General features: G+C 37.2%; 2 non-coding genes and 1 pseudogene across 2 annotated transcripts; all 3 read left to right on the forward strand.

Moving 5' to 3' along the window:
* The first annotated feature begins 702 nt into the window (after window positions 1-702).
* LOC119562693 lies at window positions 703-2,702 on the forward strand. Its single transcript, XR_005221961.1, has one exon. It is a non-coding gene; the product is annotated as a small subunit ribosomal RNA (ribosomal RNA).
* Window positions 2,703-3,361: 659 nt separating this feature from the next.
* LOC119562670 lies at window positions 3,362-3,540 on the forward strand. Its single transcript, XR_005221939.1, has one exon. It is a non-coding gene; the product is annotated as a 5.8S ribosomal RNA (ribosomal RNA).
* Window positions 3,541-3,941: 401 nt separating this feature from the next.
* LOC119562655 lies at window positions 3,942-13,253 on the forward strand (annotated as a pseudogene).
* The last annotated feature ends 6,585 nt before the right edge of the window (window positions 13,254-19,838 follow it).

The raw sequence follows: 19,838 nt of genomic DNA on the forward strand, positions 1-19,838 counted from the left end.
AAAGATAATAATGTTGAAACAAAGGCCAAGGTTTCTATTATACATAGAATAACAAATTGTTTCCGAACTTTATCGTTAATCCAAATAAATAATTACAATTGAGGCAGGCTAATAATGATATATATTTTGTATTGATAATCTTGATATATATTGTATATTGGTCTGCCATTATCACATACTGAGTTATGTGATAATTCCCTGCGGGGATAAATTAAAAGAGGTGTCCCTATATTAAAAGAAAATAATATATATATATATTAGTTTTTCTAACGTACATATCATATATGCGCTCGGTTTTATATTATATATTACCAAAGAGTCTTATATGAATATATACAGATAAATTTTAAATTTATCATCAAAATACAAATGATTTAATTCAATATTTTATATTGGTTAAACAAAAATTGTACATGTGTGGATACAATAATGACGTATGTCGAACAAAAAAAGATATTTTAGAATGAAATATGCAAATATAAAGAAAATTATTACGTATTACGAAAAAAAAATATTGTGTTTTTAACATCAATAATTAAAAAACTTGTTATTATTAGTGGCGGAACAAGTATATATTGTGAAAACAACAAACGTATACGAATGCTATATAAAAAATGGCCGTATTCGATAGAAAAACAATCTATAAAATTTATATTGCTAATTTCTATTCAAAAATATGAATGAAATATGAATAAAAACATTATTCTGGTTGATCCTGCCAGTAGTTATATGCTTGTCTCAAAGATTAAGCCATGCATGTCTAAGTACACACGAATTAAAAGTGAAACCGCAAAAGGCTCATTATATCAGTTATGGTTCCTTAGATCGTTAACAGTTACTTGGATAACTGTGGTAATTCTAGAGCTAATACATGCAATTAAAACATGAACCTTATGGGACATGTGCTTTTATTAGGCTAAAACCAAGCGATCGCAAGATCGTTATATTGGTTGAACTCTAGATAACATGCAGATCGTATGGTCTTGTACCGACGACAGATCTTCAAATGTCTGCCCTATCAACTTTTGATGGTAGTATCTAGGACTACCATGGTTGCAACGGGTAACGGGAATCAGGGTTCGATTCCGGAGAGGGAGCCTGAGAAACGGCTACCACATCTAAGGAAGGCAGCAGGCGCGTAAATTACCCACTCCCAGCTCGGGGAGGTAGTGACGAAAAATAACAATACAGGACTCATATCCGAGGCCCTGTAATTGGAATGAGTACACTTTAAATCCTTTAACAAGGACCAATTGGAGGGCAAGTCTGGTGCCAGCAGCCGCGGTAATTCCAGCTCCAATAGCGTATATTAAGTTGTTGCGGTTAAAACGTTCGTAGTTGAACTTGTGCTTCATACGGGTAGTACAACTTACAATTGTGGTTAGTACTATACCTTTATGTATGTAAGCGTATTACCGGTGGAGTTCTTACATGTGCTTAGATACTTGTATTTTTTCATATGTTCCTCCTATTTAAAAACCTGCATTAGTGCTCTTAAACGAGTGTTATTGTGGGCCGGTACAATTACTTTTGAACAAATTAGAGTGCTTAAAGCAGGCTTCAAATGCCTGAATATTCTGTGCATGGGATAATGAAATAAGACCTCTGTTCTGCTTTCATTGGTTTTTCAGATCAAGAGGTAATGATTAATAGAAGCAGTTTGGGGGCATTAGTATTACGACGCGAGAGGTGAAATTCTTGGACCGTCGTAAGACTAACTTAAGCGAAAGCATTTGCCAAAGATGTTTTCATTAATCAAGAACGAAAGTTAGAGGTTCGAAGGCGATCAGATACCGCCCTAGTTCTAACCATAAACGATGCCAGCTAGCAATTGGGTGTAGCTACTTTTATGGCTCTCTCAGGTCGCTTCCCGGGAAACCAAAGCTTTTGGGCTCCGGGGGAAGTATGGTTGCAAAGCTGAACTTAAAGGAATTGACGGAAGGGCACCACCAGGAGTGGAGCCTGCGGCTAATTTGACTCAACACGGGAAAACTTACCAGGTCCGAACATAAGTGTGTAAGACAGATTGATAGCTCTTTCTCGAATCTATGGGTGGTGGTGCATGGCCGTTCTTAGTTCGTGGAGTGATTTGTCTGGTTAATTCCGATAACGAACGAGACTCAAATATATTAAATAGATATCTTCAGGATTATGGTGTTGAAGCTTATATAGCCTTCATTCATGGTGGCAGTAAAATGTTTATTGTGTTTGAATGTGTTTATATACAGTGGAGCCGTACCTGTTGGTTTTGTCCCATTATAAGGACACTAGCTTCTTAAAAATGGACAAATTGCGTCTAGCAATAATGAGATTGAGCAATAACAGGTCTGTGATGCCCTTAGATGTCCTGGGCTGCACGCGCGCTACAATGAAAGTATCAACGTGTATTTCCTAGACCGAGAGGTCCGGGTAAAACCGCTGAAACCACTTTCATGCTTGGGATTGTGAACTGAAACTGTTCACAGTGAACTTGGAATTCCCAGTAAGTGTGAGTCATTAACTCGCATTGATTACGTCCCTGCCCTTTGTACACACCGCCCGTCGCTACTACCGATTGAATTATTTAGTGAGGTCTCCGGACGTGATCACTGTGACGCCTTGTGTGTTACGGTTGTTTCGCAAAAGTTGACCGAACTTGATTATTTAGAGGAAGTAAAAGTCGTAACAAGGTTTCCGTAGGTGAACCTGCGGAAGGATCATTATTGTTTAATATCCTTACCGTTAATAAAAAAATTTGTTTTTATTATAATAATATAATATATTATAGTAATACAAATAAAATATAAATTGCCAAAAATATGATCTTTTATAGATCAAATATAAAATTTCGAACAAGCAAATCGAAATAATAATTGTAATAATAAATATATTATTGCATTAAATAAGAGATAAATAAATAAGCAAAAGCAAACAAATAACAAATTCGAACAAGCAAATCGAAATTATTAAATTTATTTAATATTATTATTATATTGTATATTAAATGCAATTAATTAATAAAACACTGTGTGTATATGGACCATAATATACACGCGTTGCGATATGTATTGTTCATCTCAGTTATGCGCATACATTGGATAATGCAACAACCTAAAATGTACAATGTTGTACCTGATTATTACAGGTTAATGTTTTATATAAATTTCAATATATATCGCTAAAAAAAAGTATTAATACCGTAAATGCCATTTAAAAAATACTTGATATATTATTGGTTATATGAAACTAAGACATTTCGCAGCATTCGTTTTAGGTATAAAAATCAATTTATTGAAGGAATTGATATATGCCAGTAAAATGGTGTATTTTTAATTTCTTTCAATAAAAACATATATGACAAAATTACCAAACCAATATATAAAACTCTAAGCGGTGGATCACTCGGCTCATGGGTCGATGAAGAACGCAGCAAACTGTGCGTCATCGTGTGAACTGCAGGACACATGAACATCGACATTTTGAACGCATATCGCAGTCCATGCTGTTATGTACTTTAATTAATTTTATAGTGCTGCTTGGACTACATATGGTTGAGGGTTGTAAGACTATGCTAATTAAGTTGTTTATATAAATTTTATAATGAAATTTTATAAGCATATGGTATATTATTGGATAATAATAATTTAATTATTATATTATTCATAATATTAACAAATATATGAAAAACATTATCTCACATTAGTAAATAATTTGAATGTGAAAAACGAAGAGAAATATTTTCTTTTTCAATCAAATAATACTGAGAAATGTCTAGCATAAAAAATTTATCTAGAATTGTCTCTTATTAAAGATTAGTAAATAGAAAGCCGTTGACAATATTATTATTCTTCGTTGATTCGTTAGACCAAACAAATGCCATACAAATATATAAAATATATAACGAATTTAATAAAATGTTTTATCATTATATATAAAGAATTAATTGCAAAAAAAGTTATACACAACCTCAACTCATATGGGACTACCCCCTGAATTTAAGCATATTAATTAGGGGAGGAAAAGAAACTAACCAGGATTTTCTTAGTAGCGGCGAGCGAAAAGAAATCAGTTCAGCACTAAGTCACTTTGTCTATATGGCAAATGTGAGATGCAGTGTATGGAGCGTCAATATTCTAGTATGAGAAATTAACGATTTAAGTCCTTCTTAAATGAGGCCATTTACCCATAGAGGGTGCCAGGCCCGTATAACGTTAATGATTACTAGATGATGTTTCCAAAGAGTCGTGTTGCTTGATAGTGCAGCACTAAGTGGGTGGTAAACTCCATCTAAAACTAAATATAACCATGAGACCGATAGTAAACAAGTACCGTGAGGGAAAGTTGAAAAGAACTCTGAATAGAGAGTTAAACAGTACGTGAAACTGCTTAGAGGTTAAGCCCGATGAACCTGAATATCCGTTATGGAAAATTCATCATTAAAATTGTAATATTTAAACAATATTATGATAATAGTGTGCATTTTTTCCATATAAGGACATTGTAATCTATTAGCATACAAAATTTATCATAAAATATAACTTATAGTTTATTCAAATTAATTTGCTTGCATTTTAACACAGAATAAATGTTATTAATTTGATAAAGTGCTGATAGATTTATATGAATACAGTGCGTTAATTTTTCGGAATTATATAATGGCATAATTATCATTGATTTTTGTGTTTATTATATGCACTTGTATGATTAACAATGCGAAAGATTCAGGATACCTTCGGGACCCGTCTTGAAACACGGACCAAGGAGTCTAACATATGTGCAAGTTATTGGGATATAAACCTAATAGCGTAATTAACTTGACTAATAATGGGATTAGTTTTTTAACTATTTATAGCTAATTAACACAATCCCGGGGCGTTCTATATAGTTATGTATAATGATATTTATATTATTTATGCCTCTAACTGGAACGTACCTTGAGCATATATGCTGTGACCCGAAAGATGGTGAAACTATACTTGATCAGGTTGAAGTCAGGGGAAACCCTGATGGAAGACCGAAACAGTTCTGACGTGCAAATCGATTGTCAGAATTGAGTATAGGGGCGAAAGACCAATCGAACCATCTAGTAGCTGGTTCCTTCCGAAGTTTCCCTCAGGATAGCTGGTGCATTTTAATGTTATATAAAATAATCTTATCTGGTAAAGCGAATGATTAGAGGCCTTAGGGTCGAAACGATCTTAACCTATTCTCAAACTTTAAATGGGTAAGAACCTTAACTTTCTTGATATGAAGTTCAAGGTTATGATATAATGTGCCCAGTGGGCCACTTTTGGTAAGCAGAACTGGCGCTGTGGGATGAACCAAACGTAATGTTACGGTGCCCAAATTAACAACTCATGCAGATACCATGAAAGGCGTTGGTTGCTTAAAACAGCAGGACGGTGATCATGGAAGTCGAAATCCGCTAAGGAGTGTGTAACAACTCACCTGCCGAAGCAACTAGCCCTTAAAATGGATGGCGCTTAAGTTGTATACCTATACATTACCGCTAAAGTAGATGATTTATATTACTTGTGATATAAATTTTGAAACTTTAGTGAGTAGGAAGGTACAATGGTATGCGTAGAAGTGTTTGGCGTAAGCCTGCATGGAGCTGCCATTGGTACAGATCTTGGTGGTAGTAGCAAATAATCGAATGAGACCTTGGAGGACTGAAGTGGAGAAGGGTTTCGTGTGAACAGTGGTTGATCACGAGTTAGTCGGTCCTAAGTTCAAGGCGAAAGCCGAAAATTTTCAAGTAAAACACAAATGCCATACAAATATAATTATATTATATAAATCAAGCTAATTAATATACTTGAATAATTTTGAACGAAAGGGAATACGGTTCCAATTCCGTAACCTGTTGAGTATCCGTTTGTTATTAAATATGGGCCTCGTGCTCATCCTGGCAACAGGAACGACCATAAAGAAGCCGTCGAGAGATATCGGAAGAGTTTTCTTTTCTGTTTTATAGCCGTACTACCATGGAAGTCTTTCGCAGAGAGATATGGTAGATGGGCTAGAAGAGCATGACATATACTGTTGTGTCGATATTTTCTCCTCGGACCTTGAAAATTTATGGTGGGGACACGCAAACTTCTCAACAGGCCGTACCAATATCCGCAGCTGGTCTCCAAGGTGAAGAGTCTCTAGTCGATAGAATAATGTAGGTAAGGGAAGTCGGCAAATTAGATCCGTAACTTCGGGATAAGGATTGGCTCTGAAGATTGAGATAGTCGGGCTTGATTGGGAAACAATAACATGGTTTATGTGCTCGTTCTGGGTAAATAGAGTGTCTGGCATTTATGTTGGTCACTTGTTCCCCGGATAGTTTAGTTACGTAGCCAATTGTGGAACTTTCTTGCTAAAATTTTTAAGAATACTAATTGGGTTAAACCAATTAGTTCTTATTAATTATAACGATTATCAATTAACAATCAATTCAGAACTGGCACGGACTTGGGGAATCCGACTGTCTAATTAAAACAAAGCATTGTGATGGCCCTAGCGGGTGTTGACACAATGTGATTTCTGCCCAGTGCTCTGAATGTCAAAGTGAAGAAATTCAAGTAAGCGCGGGTCAACGGCGGGAGTAACTATGACTCTCTTAAGGTAGCCAAATGCCTCGTCATCTAATTAGTCATAGTTGTCAGTCATTGCTCTGGAGAGCAGACGTGTTTTTCGAGCGCTCCGTGTGACGGGTCAATTTCGGCAGTAAAACGCTTATTTCCTTGCTAAAAAATAGCATAAATATTCGCGCATTGTGTCCGCAAAATCATTCCGTGTGTTTTCTGCACAAAAAAAGTGGTAGGAAGGCCAAAATCGCGATTTTCCACCCCAGACAGTTCGAGAAGGTTCGACGTGCTGAGAGAGGCGCTCTCTCGGGCGCTCCGTGTGTCAGGCCAATTTCGGCAATAAAACTCCTATTTCATTGCTAAAAAATAGCATAAATATTCGCGCATTGTGTCCGCAAAATCATTCCGTGTGTTTTCTGCACATAAAAGTGGTAGGAAGGCCAAAATCGCGATTTTCCACCCCAGACAGTTCGAGAAGGTTCGACGTGCTGAGAGAGGCGCTCTCTCGGGCGCTCCGTGTGTCAGGCCAATTTCGACAATAAAACTCCTATTTCATTGCTAAAAATAGCACAAATATTCGCGCATTGTGGTCGCATAGTCATTCCGCGTGTTTTCTGCACGAAAAAGGTGGTGGGAAGGCCAAAATCGCGATTTTCCACCCCAGACATTTCGAGAACGTTCGACGTGCTGAGACAGAGGCGCTCTCTCGGGCGCCCCGTGTGTCAGGCCAATTTCGGCAATAAAACTCATACTTCATCGTTGTGAGAGAGGCGCTCTCTCTCGAGTGGCGCCTGCCTTATCTAGATAACATTTTGACAGCAGCGCGGTTCGCGTCCGCACTAAATTTGTAGCGGTTCGTGTCTCCGCAAATTGGTTGGTTTTTGGAAATCAGCTGATTTCATTCCGCCAGAGGGCGACTACTCCAGGATTCATAGCATACATTCGGCGACTCCTCATCGCTGTATCACTCCGCCAGAGGGCGGCGACTCCTAAAACTTTTGCCTACATTTCGGCGACACCTCGTCGTCGATTTTTGTCAGCAGAGGGAAAGGAAATAAATAGTTCACTCACACAGTTAGCCGGCTGTGCTTGTTGGTGGTGCTGTCGCCATGGGTGACAATAGCAACACCGGCAGCATGGAAGTGGACAACGCGGCTGTAGCCGCACTCAAAAAATGCACTTGGCAGGTTCTGAAGCCGAGAGTCTTACCAAAAGGAGTCAAAAGGAGTCTACCTCCCGGGTCGCCAGAGGCAATTAGAGGCGTAAAGAAAATCATCGTGGAGAAACGGGAAAAATCTCCCAGCCCAACCCCGAGCTCCTCGAGCTCCTCGAGCCCCTCAAACATCTCTTCACCTGAGGAAGGTGAGATAACTCGCCCTTACATTTTTCCTAAAAAGACCATAAAGAATAAGGCTGCCGTGAATCAAGACAAAAAGATGGATATTGGTCCTAGCACCTCTAACCGCTTCGCTTCTCTGCCGGTAGAGAGCAGCAATGAAAAGACCGTCGATAATGCCGAACCTAAAGCAGCACCCAAGCCCCCTCCAATTTTTGTGCCGGATGTAGAAAATATTGGCGAATTTTTAAACGAACTGCGCACATTGGTGAATTCCGATACTTTCTCTTACAAGGCAACGGGAAGAGGTAACATCAGGCTGATGCCGAAGGACAGCACCACTTACCGAAAAATTGTTGCTCACCTGGACAACTGTCAAGTAGCTTTCCGTACCTTCCAACTGAAGGAAGAGCGAGCTTTCCGCATTGTTGTCAAAGGACTACACCATACTACACCAATTGAGGAGGTCAAGCAAGCCTTTGTGAATCTCGGCCACAATGTGCGTGATGCTAAAAATGCAGTATCAAGAGTAACAAAAATGCCATTGTCGATGTTTTTCGTCAACCTCGAACCAGCTCCAACAAACAAGAAAGTCTTCGAATCAACAGACTGTGCCATGCCGTCGTCTCCATTGAGGAGCCAAAAAAGTTCGACGGAGTGGTACAATGCTTCCGCTGCCAAGCTTTCGGGCATACTAAGAGGTACTGCAAACTCCAACATGTCTGTGTCAAATGCGGATTATCACACGACTCCCTGAATTGCATGAAGGCAAAGGAAGACCCACCTGTGTGCGGAAATTGTGGTGACGAACACACCGCCTCCTACCGCGGTTGTAGAGTCTACGTAGAAGCCAAGAAGCGCTTCAGCCCTAAGCCTAAGGCAGTAACTACTTCTTCATCCAATCCTGCTCCACACGCAAATTTCCCAGCGAGCAGTGCCGCGAACCAAACAGGGAATCACAAATACAGTTACGCCAACGTTGCTAGGGCTGGCGCGGCTGGAAACTTCGACAATAATGGCCAGTCCCCCCTTGATGCCTTGGAGGAGAGAATGATGCGCCGAATGGAATCCATGATGAACTCCATGTTCAATCAGTTCCAAAACTTAGTGATGACAATGCTCTCCAACCAGAACAATCATAAATGTCCATAAACACCCAACTTATAATATGGAATGCGAACGGCTTGGCTCGGAGCAAGCCCGAGGTCGAGCATTATATAAAGACCAACCAAGTAGACATCTTACTCGTGTCCGAGACACACTTCACCACCAGATCCCACTTTACCATTCCCGGCTACGAAATAATCAACGCATTGCACCCTGGCGACCGGATGCGTGGAGGAGCCTCTATTATCATCAGACGCGGCATTCAATACGAGGAGCTCGAGCCCGTACAACTGGAATGGATGCAGTGTGCGAAAATCCACCTTATAACGTCGCAAGGCAAAATTACCATCGCCTCCGCATACCTCCCTCCAAGATACACACTGAGCCAAAGTGATCTGTCCGACGTACTACTGAATCTGGGTCCTAGATTCTTAATCGGAGGCGACTTCAACGCAAAACATACCTGGTGGGGATCACGAACCGTCAACCCGAAAGGAAGCACACTTCTTGGATGCATCAGGGCACTGGGTTGCACCGTCTATTCAACTGGAGAGCCTACCTACTGGCCCACCGACCCAGCCAAAATTCCGGACCTCTTGGACTTTGCATTCAGCAGAGGAGTTGACCCCACAAAAATATCTACGGCTGCATGCCATGATCTTACATCCGATCACAGCATGGTCAAGATTTTGTATAACAACTCCTATCTGAGAAATCCAACTGCAGTCAAGCTCATCAGACGGAATACAAACATCCCGATTTTTAAGTCTTGGCTAGAAAATCATGTAGACCCCCAGCCAGTTCTAGAAAGTCCAATAGACATCGACGAAGCGGTGGAGTACCTCACCAGACAGGTTCATCTGGCAGCAAGCATCGCAACTCCAGAGGCTGAAACCACGCGAACGGTGCACACCAGAGGCCACAGAGACAACTATCTCTGGTCAACCGAGCTGGCAACAATGGTAAGCGAAAAACGGCGTTTGAGGAGGGTCTGGCAGCTAAGTAGAAGACGGTCGGACAAAACAATCTACAACAGGGCTTGTAAAGACCTTAGCAGGATGCTTCTTGATCTAAAAAGCAAGTCCCTAGAAGCTTACCTCGCGGACCTTGAACCCTGTAGTGCACACCACAAGCTTTGGAATGCAACAAAGTATTTAAAGCGACCCACACGGAGGATAGCCCCGGTCAGATCATCAACTGGAGCTTGGTGTCGTTCAGACCAGGAAAAAGCAAACGCCTTTGCCGACCACTTAAAGAGTAGTTTCCAGCCATTCGACCTGTGCGACCCAGTGGACCATCAAGAGACTCTTCATTTCCTGGATGTGGCGTGTCCCATGGACTTGCCCATTCCAGAAATCGACTGCGAGGAGATAGAGGAGGAGATAGCAACACTCAAACCATCAAAGTCTCCCGGGTATGATCGCCTGGATGCCGCTGCTCTGAAGTTCATGCCGCCGAACTGCATCGGAAACCTAAAGTTCATCATGAACCAAAGTCTAAGACTCGGTCATTTCCCAACACAATGGAAATGTGCCGAAGTTATCGTCATCGCCAAACCAGGTAAGCCTGAGGCCGAACTGGGATCATACAGGCCCATCAGCCTCCTGTCAATTCTCTCAAAAATCCTGGAAAAATTATTCCTGAGGAGATTGATGCCTATATTAGAAGAACAACATGTTATCCCAGATCACCAGTTTGGCTTCAGGCGAGCTCACGGGACTATACAGCAGTGTCACAGGGTAGTCAGCTGCATTCTAGACTCCTTCGAGACTAAAAGGTTCTGCTCTGCAGCGTTCCTAGACGTCAGGCAAGCGTTTGACAGAGTATGGCACCAGGGCCTACTGTTCAAATTAAAGCACAGCCTGCCTACCCCTTACTATCTTCTACTAAAGGGCTACCTCGAAAATAGAAGATTTTACGTAAGGTGCAAACATCAGGAATCGCCTATCCACGAAGTGGCCGCCGGAGTTCCCCAAGGCAGCGTGCTAAGTCCTATACTATACTCGGTGTATACCGCGGACATGCCCATTCCCTCTGGTAGCCACAGCATGGTATGCACATACGCGGATGACACGGCTTTCTTAGTCTCCGAAGACTCCCTGCCAATGGCTGCGCAAGGCCTACAACAAGCTCTGTCCAACATAGAACCATGGCTAAAGAGATGGAATATCATTATCAACCCAGAGAAGTCTACGCATATAACCTTCTCTCTAAGGCCAGGAATATCCCCAGCGGTTTTGTTAAACAATGCTGCCATACCACAACAGCCTTCAGTCAAATATCTGGGCCTGACACTGGACCGTAGACTAACATGGAAGGATCACATAGTGGCCAAAACAAAGCTAATGAAACTAAAAAACCGGCAAATGTGGTGGTTATTGCAAAGAAGGAGTAAATTATCCTTAAAAAACAAATTGCTCCTTTATAATAGCATAATCAAACCAGCGTGGATTTATGGCATTGAAATATGGGGCACTGCAGCCAGTTCAAATTTAAAAAAACTAGAAAGAGCAGAAAACAGAATCCTGCGTCAAATTCTAAATGCGCCGTTCTACGTACGTAACACCACAATAAAGAGGGACTTAAAGCTTCCCACAGTGGTAGAAGAGGTAGCTAAATTCAGCAGAAGGCATCTGGATAAAATGGTAGCCCACATAAACCCACTCGCAACCAGAGTGCTGGATGGACAACCTCGGAGGTTAAAAAGACGACACCCTGCGGACCTGCCCTTCAGGGTCCCTTGATCCTAAGGCATCATAATTGATGTAACCACCAAAACTGACACACAAACTCACTAATCCACTCACACCTATCTTGTATAATCTTAATACACCTCAACACACAAAATATTGTTACCTCACACTCAATTTTATCAAAAAATTTAATCTATTGCCCACCGGGCAGACGTAAATATAAAGTATCATATCAAAAAAAAAAAAAAAAAAAAAAAAAATCTAATTAGTGACGCGCATGAATGGATTAACGAGATTCCTACTGTCCCTATCTACTATCTAGCGAAACCACAGCCAAGGGAACGGGCTTGGAATAATTAGCGGGGAAAGAAGACCCTTTTGAGCTTGACTCTAATCTGGCAGTGTAAGGAGACATAAGAGGTGTAGAATAAGTGGGAGATATTAGACTTCGGTTTGGTATCGCCAATGAAATACCACTACTCTTATTGTTTCCTTACTTACTTGATTAAATGGAACGTGTATCATTTCCTAGCCATTATACGGATATATTTATTATATCTTATGGTATTGGGTTTTGATGCAAGCTTCTTGATCAAAGTATCACGAGTTTGTTATATAATCGCAAACAAATTCTTTAATAAAACGGTGCATTTATGTATTTTTGATTTGAAAATTTGGTATAACTCCAATTACTCAGGTATGATCCAATTCAAGGACATTGCCAGGTAGGGAGTTTGACTGGGGCGGTACATCTCTCAAATAATAACGGAGGTGTCCCAAGGCCAGCTCAGTGCGGACAGAAACCACACATAGAGCAAAAGGGCAAATGCTGACTTGATCTCGGTGTTCAGTACACACAGGGACAGCAAAAGCTCGGCCTATCGATCCTTTTGGTTTAAAGAGTTTTTAACAAGAGGTGTCAGAAAAGTTACCATAGGGATAACTGGCTTGTGGCGGCCAAGCGTTCATAGCGACGTCGCTTTTTGATCCTTCGATGTCGGCTCTTCCTATCATTGTGAAGCAAAATTCACCAAGCGTTGGATTGTTCACCCATGCAAGGGAACGTGAGCTGGGTTTAGACCGTCGTGAGACAGGTTAGTTTTACCCTACTAATGACAAAACGTTGTTGCGACAGCATTCCTGCGTAGTACGAGAGGAACCGCAGGTACGGACCAATGGCACAATACTTGTTCGAGCGAACAGTGGTATGACGCTACGTCCGTTGGATTATGCCTGAACGCCTCTAAGGTCGTATCCGTGCTGGACTGCAATGATAAATAAGGGGCAATTTGCATTGTATGGCTTCTAAACCATTTAAAGTTTATAATTTACTTTATAAACGACAATGGATGTGATGCCAATGTAATTTGTAACATAGTAAATTGGGAGGATCTTTGATCACCTGATGCCGCGCTAGTTACATATAAAAGCATTATTTAATACAATGACAAAGCCTAGAATCAATTGTAAACGACTTTTGTAACAGGCAAGGTGTTGTAAGTGGTTGAGCAGCTGCCATACTGCGATCCACTGAAGCTTATCCTTTGCTTGATGATTCGATAATAAAGATGTTGCAAGCGGGCATAATCATTATGCTTGCTTGCAGCATCGCACGCCACTTTGTTTGTGGTGTGTAAGGTAGGGAAGAAGAAATATAAAAGACCTAAATTGGAAACATCAATATATAAGTAAATATTGAACAAACAAAATGTATCGTCATCTTATTAGTGACGCGATGATAAAGTGGCAAACATATTCCATGTATAAATATTCCTATGGTATTAAAATTCAAGTAAAGAGGACATATATAAAAGTTTGTATATATGGTTCATTCAATGGTAGCAGCGGTTGGTTGGTTGGTGTCTGCTCCTCTTATTGTTCAAAACTTATGTTATGGTAGCAAGTCTATATCGTCATATTATTAGTGACGCGAAAAAGTAGTGGCAAAACATATTCCATGTATAAATAAATATTCCTATGGTATTGAAATTCAAGTAAAGAGGCCATTCAAGTAAAGAGGACTTATATAAATATAAGTATATATAATGGTAGCAGCGCGGTTGGTTGGTTGGTGTGTCTGCTCCTCTTATTGTTCAAAACTTATGTTATGGTAGCAAGACTGTATCGTCATATTATTAGTGACGCGAAAAAGTAGTGGCAAAACATATTCCATGTATAAATATTCCTATGGTATTGAAATTCAACTAAAGAGGACATATAAAATTACTATCAATGGTAGCAGTGGTTGGTTGGTTGGTGGTTGGTTGGCGGCTGCTCCTATTATTGTTCAAGACTTATGTTATGGTAGCAAGTCTGTATCGTCATATTAATTATTAGTGACGCGAAAAAGTAGTGGAAATCATATTCCATGTATAAATAGATTCCTATGGTAATGAAATTTTCAAGTAAAGAGAGGACCATTCAAGTAAGAGGACATATAAAAAGTAAGTATATGTTCCTCCAATGGTAGCAGTGGTTGGTTGGTTGGCGGCTGATCCTCTTATTGTTCAAAACTTATTTTATCAATATGAGTTTGGCAATACAATAAAGAAGACCAATCTAATCCATATAAAACTAAATGTATTATATGGATATGCTTAGGAAACCCATATATTCATAAAAAAAAATTATGTATAGAAAATTATACATATATCTTTTATATAAATGAATCGTATGGATATCGCCTTATGGTAGGTATAATAACTTTTTAAGGCATAATAATGTATAATATAGAAAATATACATTGAAATATAAATGCATTTTTATAGATATGGCGGCATATAAGTGCCATATACACAAGAATAAATAATAGAATTTACCAATATATAATTAAAATGAGATATATAAACCTAGTGAGGGGCTGCACTAGTATATGAATCGTATGGATATGGCTTATAGGTATAATACCTATAAGGCATAATAATGTATAATATAATAAATATAAATTAAGATATGAATGAATTATATAAATATGGCATAGAAATGCCATATACATACATAAGAATAAATGGTAGAATTTACCCATATATCACTGAAACACGATATATAAACCTAATGATAGCTGGCACTAGTACTGTAAACATGCACGCAATAGTGCGTGGGGTAAAAAACTACTATAGGGAGGTGGTCGTTGGCGGGCCCCTCCTCGTATTGGTCAAAACTTATGTTATGCATATGAATTTGTCAATACTATATAGAACGCCAAGCATATCCATATAAACTATGGATATGCATAGAAATCCATACAAAAGTAAAAAAAAATTATGTATAGAAAAATATACATATATTTATATAAGTGAATCGTATGGATATGGCTTATAGGTATAATACCTATAAGGCATAATAATGTATAACAAGTAAATATACATTGAAATGTGAATGCATTGTATGGATATGGCATATAAATGCCATATATATAGAAATAAATTGTATATCAATGATATAACAATTATAAACCTAGTGAGGGGCGGCACTAGTGAATGAATCGTATGGATATGGCTTATAGGTATAATACCTATAAGGCATAATAATGTATAATATAATAAATATACATTAAGATATGAATGGATTGTATAAATATGGCATAGAAATGCCATATACATAAGAATAAATGGTAGAATTTACCCATATATCACTGAAACACGATATATAAACCTAGTGATAGCTGGCACTAGTACTGTAAACAGGCACGCAATAGTGCGTGGGGTAAAAAACTACTATAGGGAGGTGGTCGTTGGCGGGCCCCTCCTCGTATTGGTCAAAACTTATGTTATGCATATGAATTTGTCAATACTATATAGAACGCCAAGCATATCCATATAAACTATGGATATGCATAGAAATCCATACAAAAGTAAAAAAAAATTATGTATAGAAAAATATACATATATTTATATAAGTGAATCGTATGGATATGGCTTATAGGTATAATACCTATAAGGCATAATAATGTATAACAAGTAAATATACATTGAAATGTGAATGCATTGTATGGATATGGCATATAAATGCCATATATATAGAAATAAATTGTATATCAATGATATAACAATTATAAACCTAGTGAGGGGCGGCACTAGTGAATGAATCGTATGGATATGGCTTATAGGTATAATACCTATAAGGCATAATAATGTATAATATAATAAATATACATTAAGATATGAATGGATTGTATAAATATGGCATAGAAATGCCATATACATAAGAATAAATGGTAGAATTTACCCATATATCACTGAAACACGATATATAAACCTAGTGATAGCTGGCACTAGTACTGTAAACAGGCACGCAATAGTGCGTGGGGTAAAAAACTACTATAGGGAGGTGGTCGTTGGCGGGCCCCTCCTCGTATTGGTCAAAACTTATGTTATGCATATGAATTTGTCAATACTATATAGAACGCCAAGCATATCCATATAAACTATGGATATGCATAGAAAACCATACAAAAGTAAAAAAAAATTATGTATAGAAAAATATACATATATTTATATAAGTGAATCGTATGGATATGGCTTATAGGTATAATACCTATAAGGCATAATAATGTATAACAAGTAAATATACATTGAAATGTGAATGCATTGTATGGATATGGCATATAAATGCCATATATATAGAAATAAATTGTATATCAATGATATAACAATTATAAACCTAGTGAGGGGCGGCACTAGTGAATGAATCGTATGGATATGGCTTATAGGTATAATACCTATAAGGCATAATAATGTATAATATAATAAATATAAATTAAGATATGAATGGAATTATATAAATATGGCATAGAAATGCCATATAATACATAAGAATAAATGGTAGAATTTACCCATATATCACTGAAACACGATATATAAACCTAAGTGATAGCTGGCACTAGTACTGTAAACATGCACGCAATAGTGCGTGGGGTAAAAAACTACTATAGGGAGGTGGTCGTTGGCGGGCCCCTCCTCGTATTGGTCAAAACTTATGTTATGCATATGAATTTGTCAATACTATATAGAACGCCAAGCATATCCATATAAACTATGGATATGCATAGAAATCCATACAAAAGTAAAAAAAAATTATGTATAGAAAAATATACATATATTTATATAAGTGAATCGTATGGATATGGCTTATAGGTATAATACCTATAAGGCATAATAATGTATAACAAGTAAATATACATTGAAATGTGAATGCATTGTATGGATATGGCATATAAATGCCATATATATAGAAATAAATTGTATATCAATGATATAACAATTATAAACCTAGTGAGGGGCGGCACTAGTGAATGAATCGTATGGATATGGCTTATAGGTATAATACCTATAAGGCATAATAATGTATAATATAATAAATATACATTAAGATATGAATGGATTGTATAAATATGGCATAGAAATGCCATATACATAAGAATAAATGGTAGAATTTACCCATATATCACTGAAACACGATATATAAACCTAGTGATAGCTGGCACTAGTACTGTAAACAGGCACGCAATAGTGCGTGGGGTAAAAAACTACTATAGGGAGGTGGTCGTTGGCGGGCCCCTCCTCGTATTGGTCAAAACTTATGTTATGCATATGAATTTGTCAATACTATATAGAACGCCAAGCATATCCATATAAACTATGGATATGCATAGAAATCCATACAAAAGTAAAAAAAAATTATGTATAGAAAAAAATATACATATATTTATATAAGTGAATCGTATGGATATGGCTTATAGGTATAATACCTATAAGGCATAATAATGTATAACAAGTAAATATACATTGAAATGTGAATGCATTGTATGGATATGGCATATAAATGCCATATATATAGAAATAAATTGTATATCAATGATATAACAATTATAAACCTAGTGAGGGGCGGCACTAGTGAATGAATCGTATGGATATGGCTTATAGGTATAATACCTATAAGGCATAATAATGTATAATATAATAAATATACATTAAGATATGAATGGATTGTATAAATATGGCATAGAAATGCCATATACATAAGAATAAATGGTAGAATTTACCCATATATCACTGAAACACGATATATAAACCTAGTGATAGCTGGCACTAGTACTGTAAACAGGCACGCAATAGTGCGTGGGGTAAAAAACTACTATAGGGAGGTGGTCGTTGGCGGGCCCCTCCTCGTATTGGTCAAAACTTATGTTATGCATATGAATTTGTCAATACTATATAGAACGCCAAGCATATCCATATAAACTATGGATATGCATAGAAAATCCATACAAAAAGTAAAAAAAAATTATGTATAGAAAAATATACATATATTTATATAAGTGAATCGTATGGATATGGCTTATAGGTATAATACCTATAAGGCATAATAATGTATAACAAGTAAATATACATTGAAATGTGAATGCATTGTATGGATATGGCATATAAATGCCATATATATAGAAATAAATTGTATATCAATGATATAACAATTATAAACCTAGTGAGGGGCGGCACTAGTGAATGAATCGTATGGATATGGCTTATAGGTATAATACCTATAAGGCATAATAATGTATAATATAATAAATATACATTAAGATATGAATGGATTGTATAAATATGGCATAGAAATGCCATATACATAAGAATAAATGGTAGAATTTACCCATATATCACTGAAACATGATATATAAACCTAGTGATAGCTGGCACTAGTACTGTAAACAGGCACGCAGTAGTGCGTGGGGTAAAAAACTACTATAGGGAGGTGGTCGTTGGCGGGCCCCTCCTCGTATTGGTCAAAACTTATGTTATGCGTAAACATATGATTTTGTCAATACTATAAAGAAAACTTGTTTTGTACATACAAAACTAAATGAATTATATGGATATTGAAAAATAAATGGCATTATATCCATATAATGAAAAATATACTTGTATTCTCTTATTATAAGAGAGAATACCGTATAGTTGGTTGGCAAAGACAATTGAAAATACCCGAATTGCAGATGATGGGTTCAAAAACTACTATAGGGTGGTGTAGCAAATAATATGAAGATGATATATCCATATAATGGATATACACTAGTATTCTCTTATTATAATAGAGAATACCATATAAATGGTTGGCAAAGACAATTGAAAATACCCGAATTGAAGTTGACGGGTTCAAAAACTATTATAGGGTGATGTAGCAAATAAAATAATGAAGATATATCCATATAATGGAATTATATGTGTATTCTCTTATTATATGAGAGAGTACCAAACGGTTGATTGGCAAAGACAATTGAAAATACCCGAATTAAAGATATTGGGTCCAAAAACTACTATAGGATGGTCAATGGGCCGGCCATCTACTATTGACGTGACAAAATACTGTCTGTCGGTAGAGAAGATATTAATCCGTCAAATTTGTTTCTTTATTCATTTATGAATATGAGACTTGGCTCCACGGTTAATATTTTAAGCCCAAAGATAATAATGTTGAAACAAAGGCCAAGGTTTCTATTATACATAGAATAACAAATTGTTTCCGAACTTTATCGTTAATCCAAATAAATAATTACAATTGAGGCAGGCTAATAATGATATATATTTTGTATTGATAATCTTGATATATATGTATATTGGTCTGCCATTATCACATACTGAGTTATGTGATAATTCCCTGCGGGGATAAATTAAAAGAGGTGTCCCTATATTAAAAGAAAATAATATATATATATATTATTTTTTCTAACGTACATATCATATATGCGCTCGGTTTTATATTATATATTACCAAAGAGTCTTATATGAATATATACAGATAAATTTTAAATTTATCATCAAAATACAAATGATTTAATTCAATATTTTATATTGGTTAAACAAAAATTGTACATGTGTGGATACAATAATGACGTATGTCGAACAAAAAAGATATTTTAGAATGAAATATGCAAATATAAAGAAAATTATTACGTATTACGAAAAAAAATATTGTGTTTTTAACATCAATAATTAAAAAACTTGTTATTATTAGTGGCGGAACAAGTATATATTGTGAAAACAACAAACGTATACGAATGCTATATAAAAATGGCCGTATTCGATAGAAAACAATCTATAAAATTTATATTGCTAATTTCTATTCAAAAATATGAATGAAATATGAATA

The sequence above is a fragment of the Drosophila subpulchrella genome, unplaced genomic scaffold (assembly GCF_014743375.2).
Source record: "Drosophila subpulchrella strain 33 F10 #4 breed RU33 unplaced genomic scaffold, RU_Dsub_v1.1 Primary Assembly Seq82, whole genome shotgun sequence".
In the NCBI taxonomy this organism is placed as follows: Eukaryota; Metazoa; Arthropoda; class Insecta; order Diptera; family Drosophilidae; genus Drosophila; species Drosophila subpulchrella.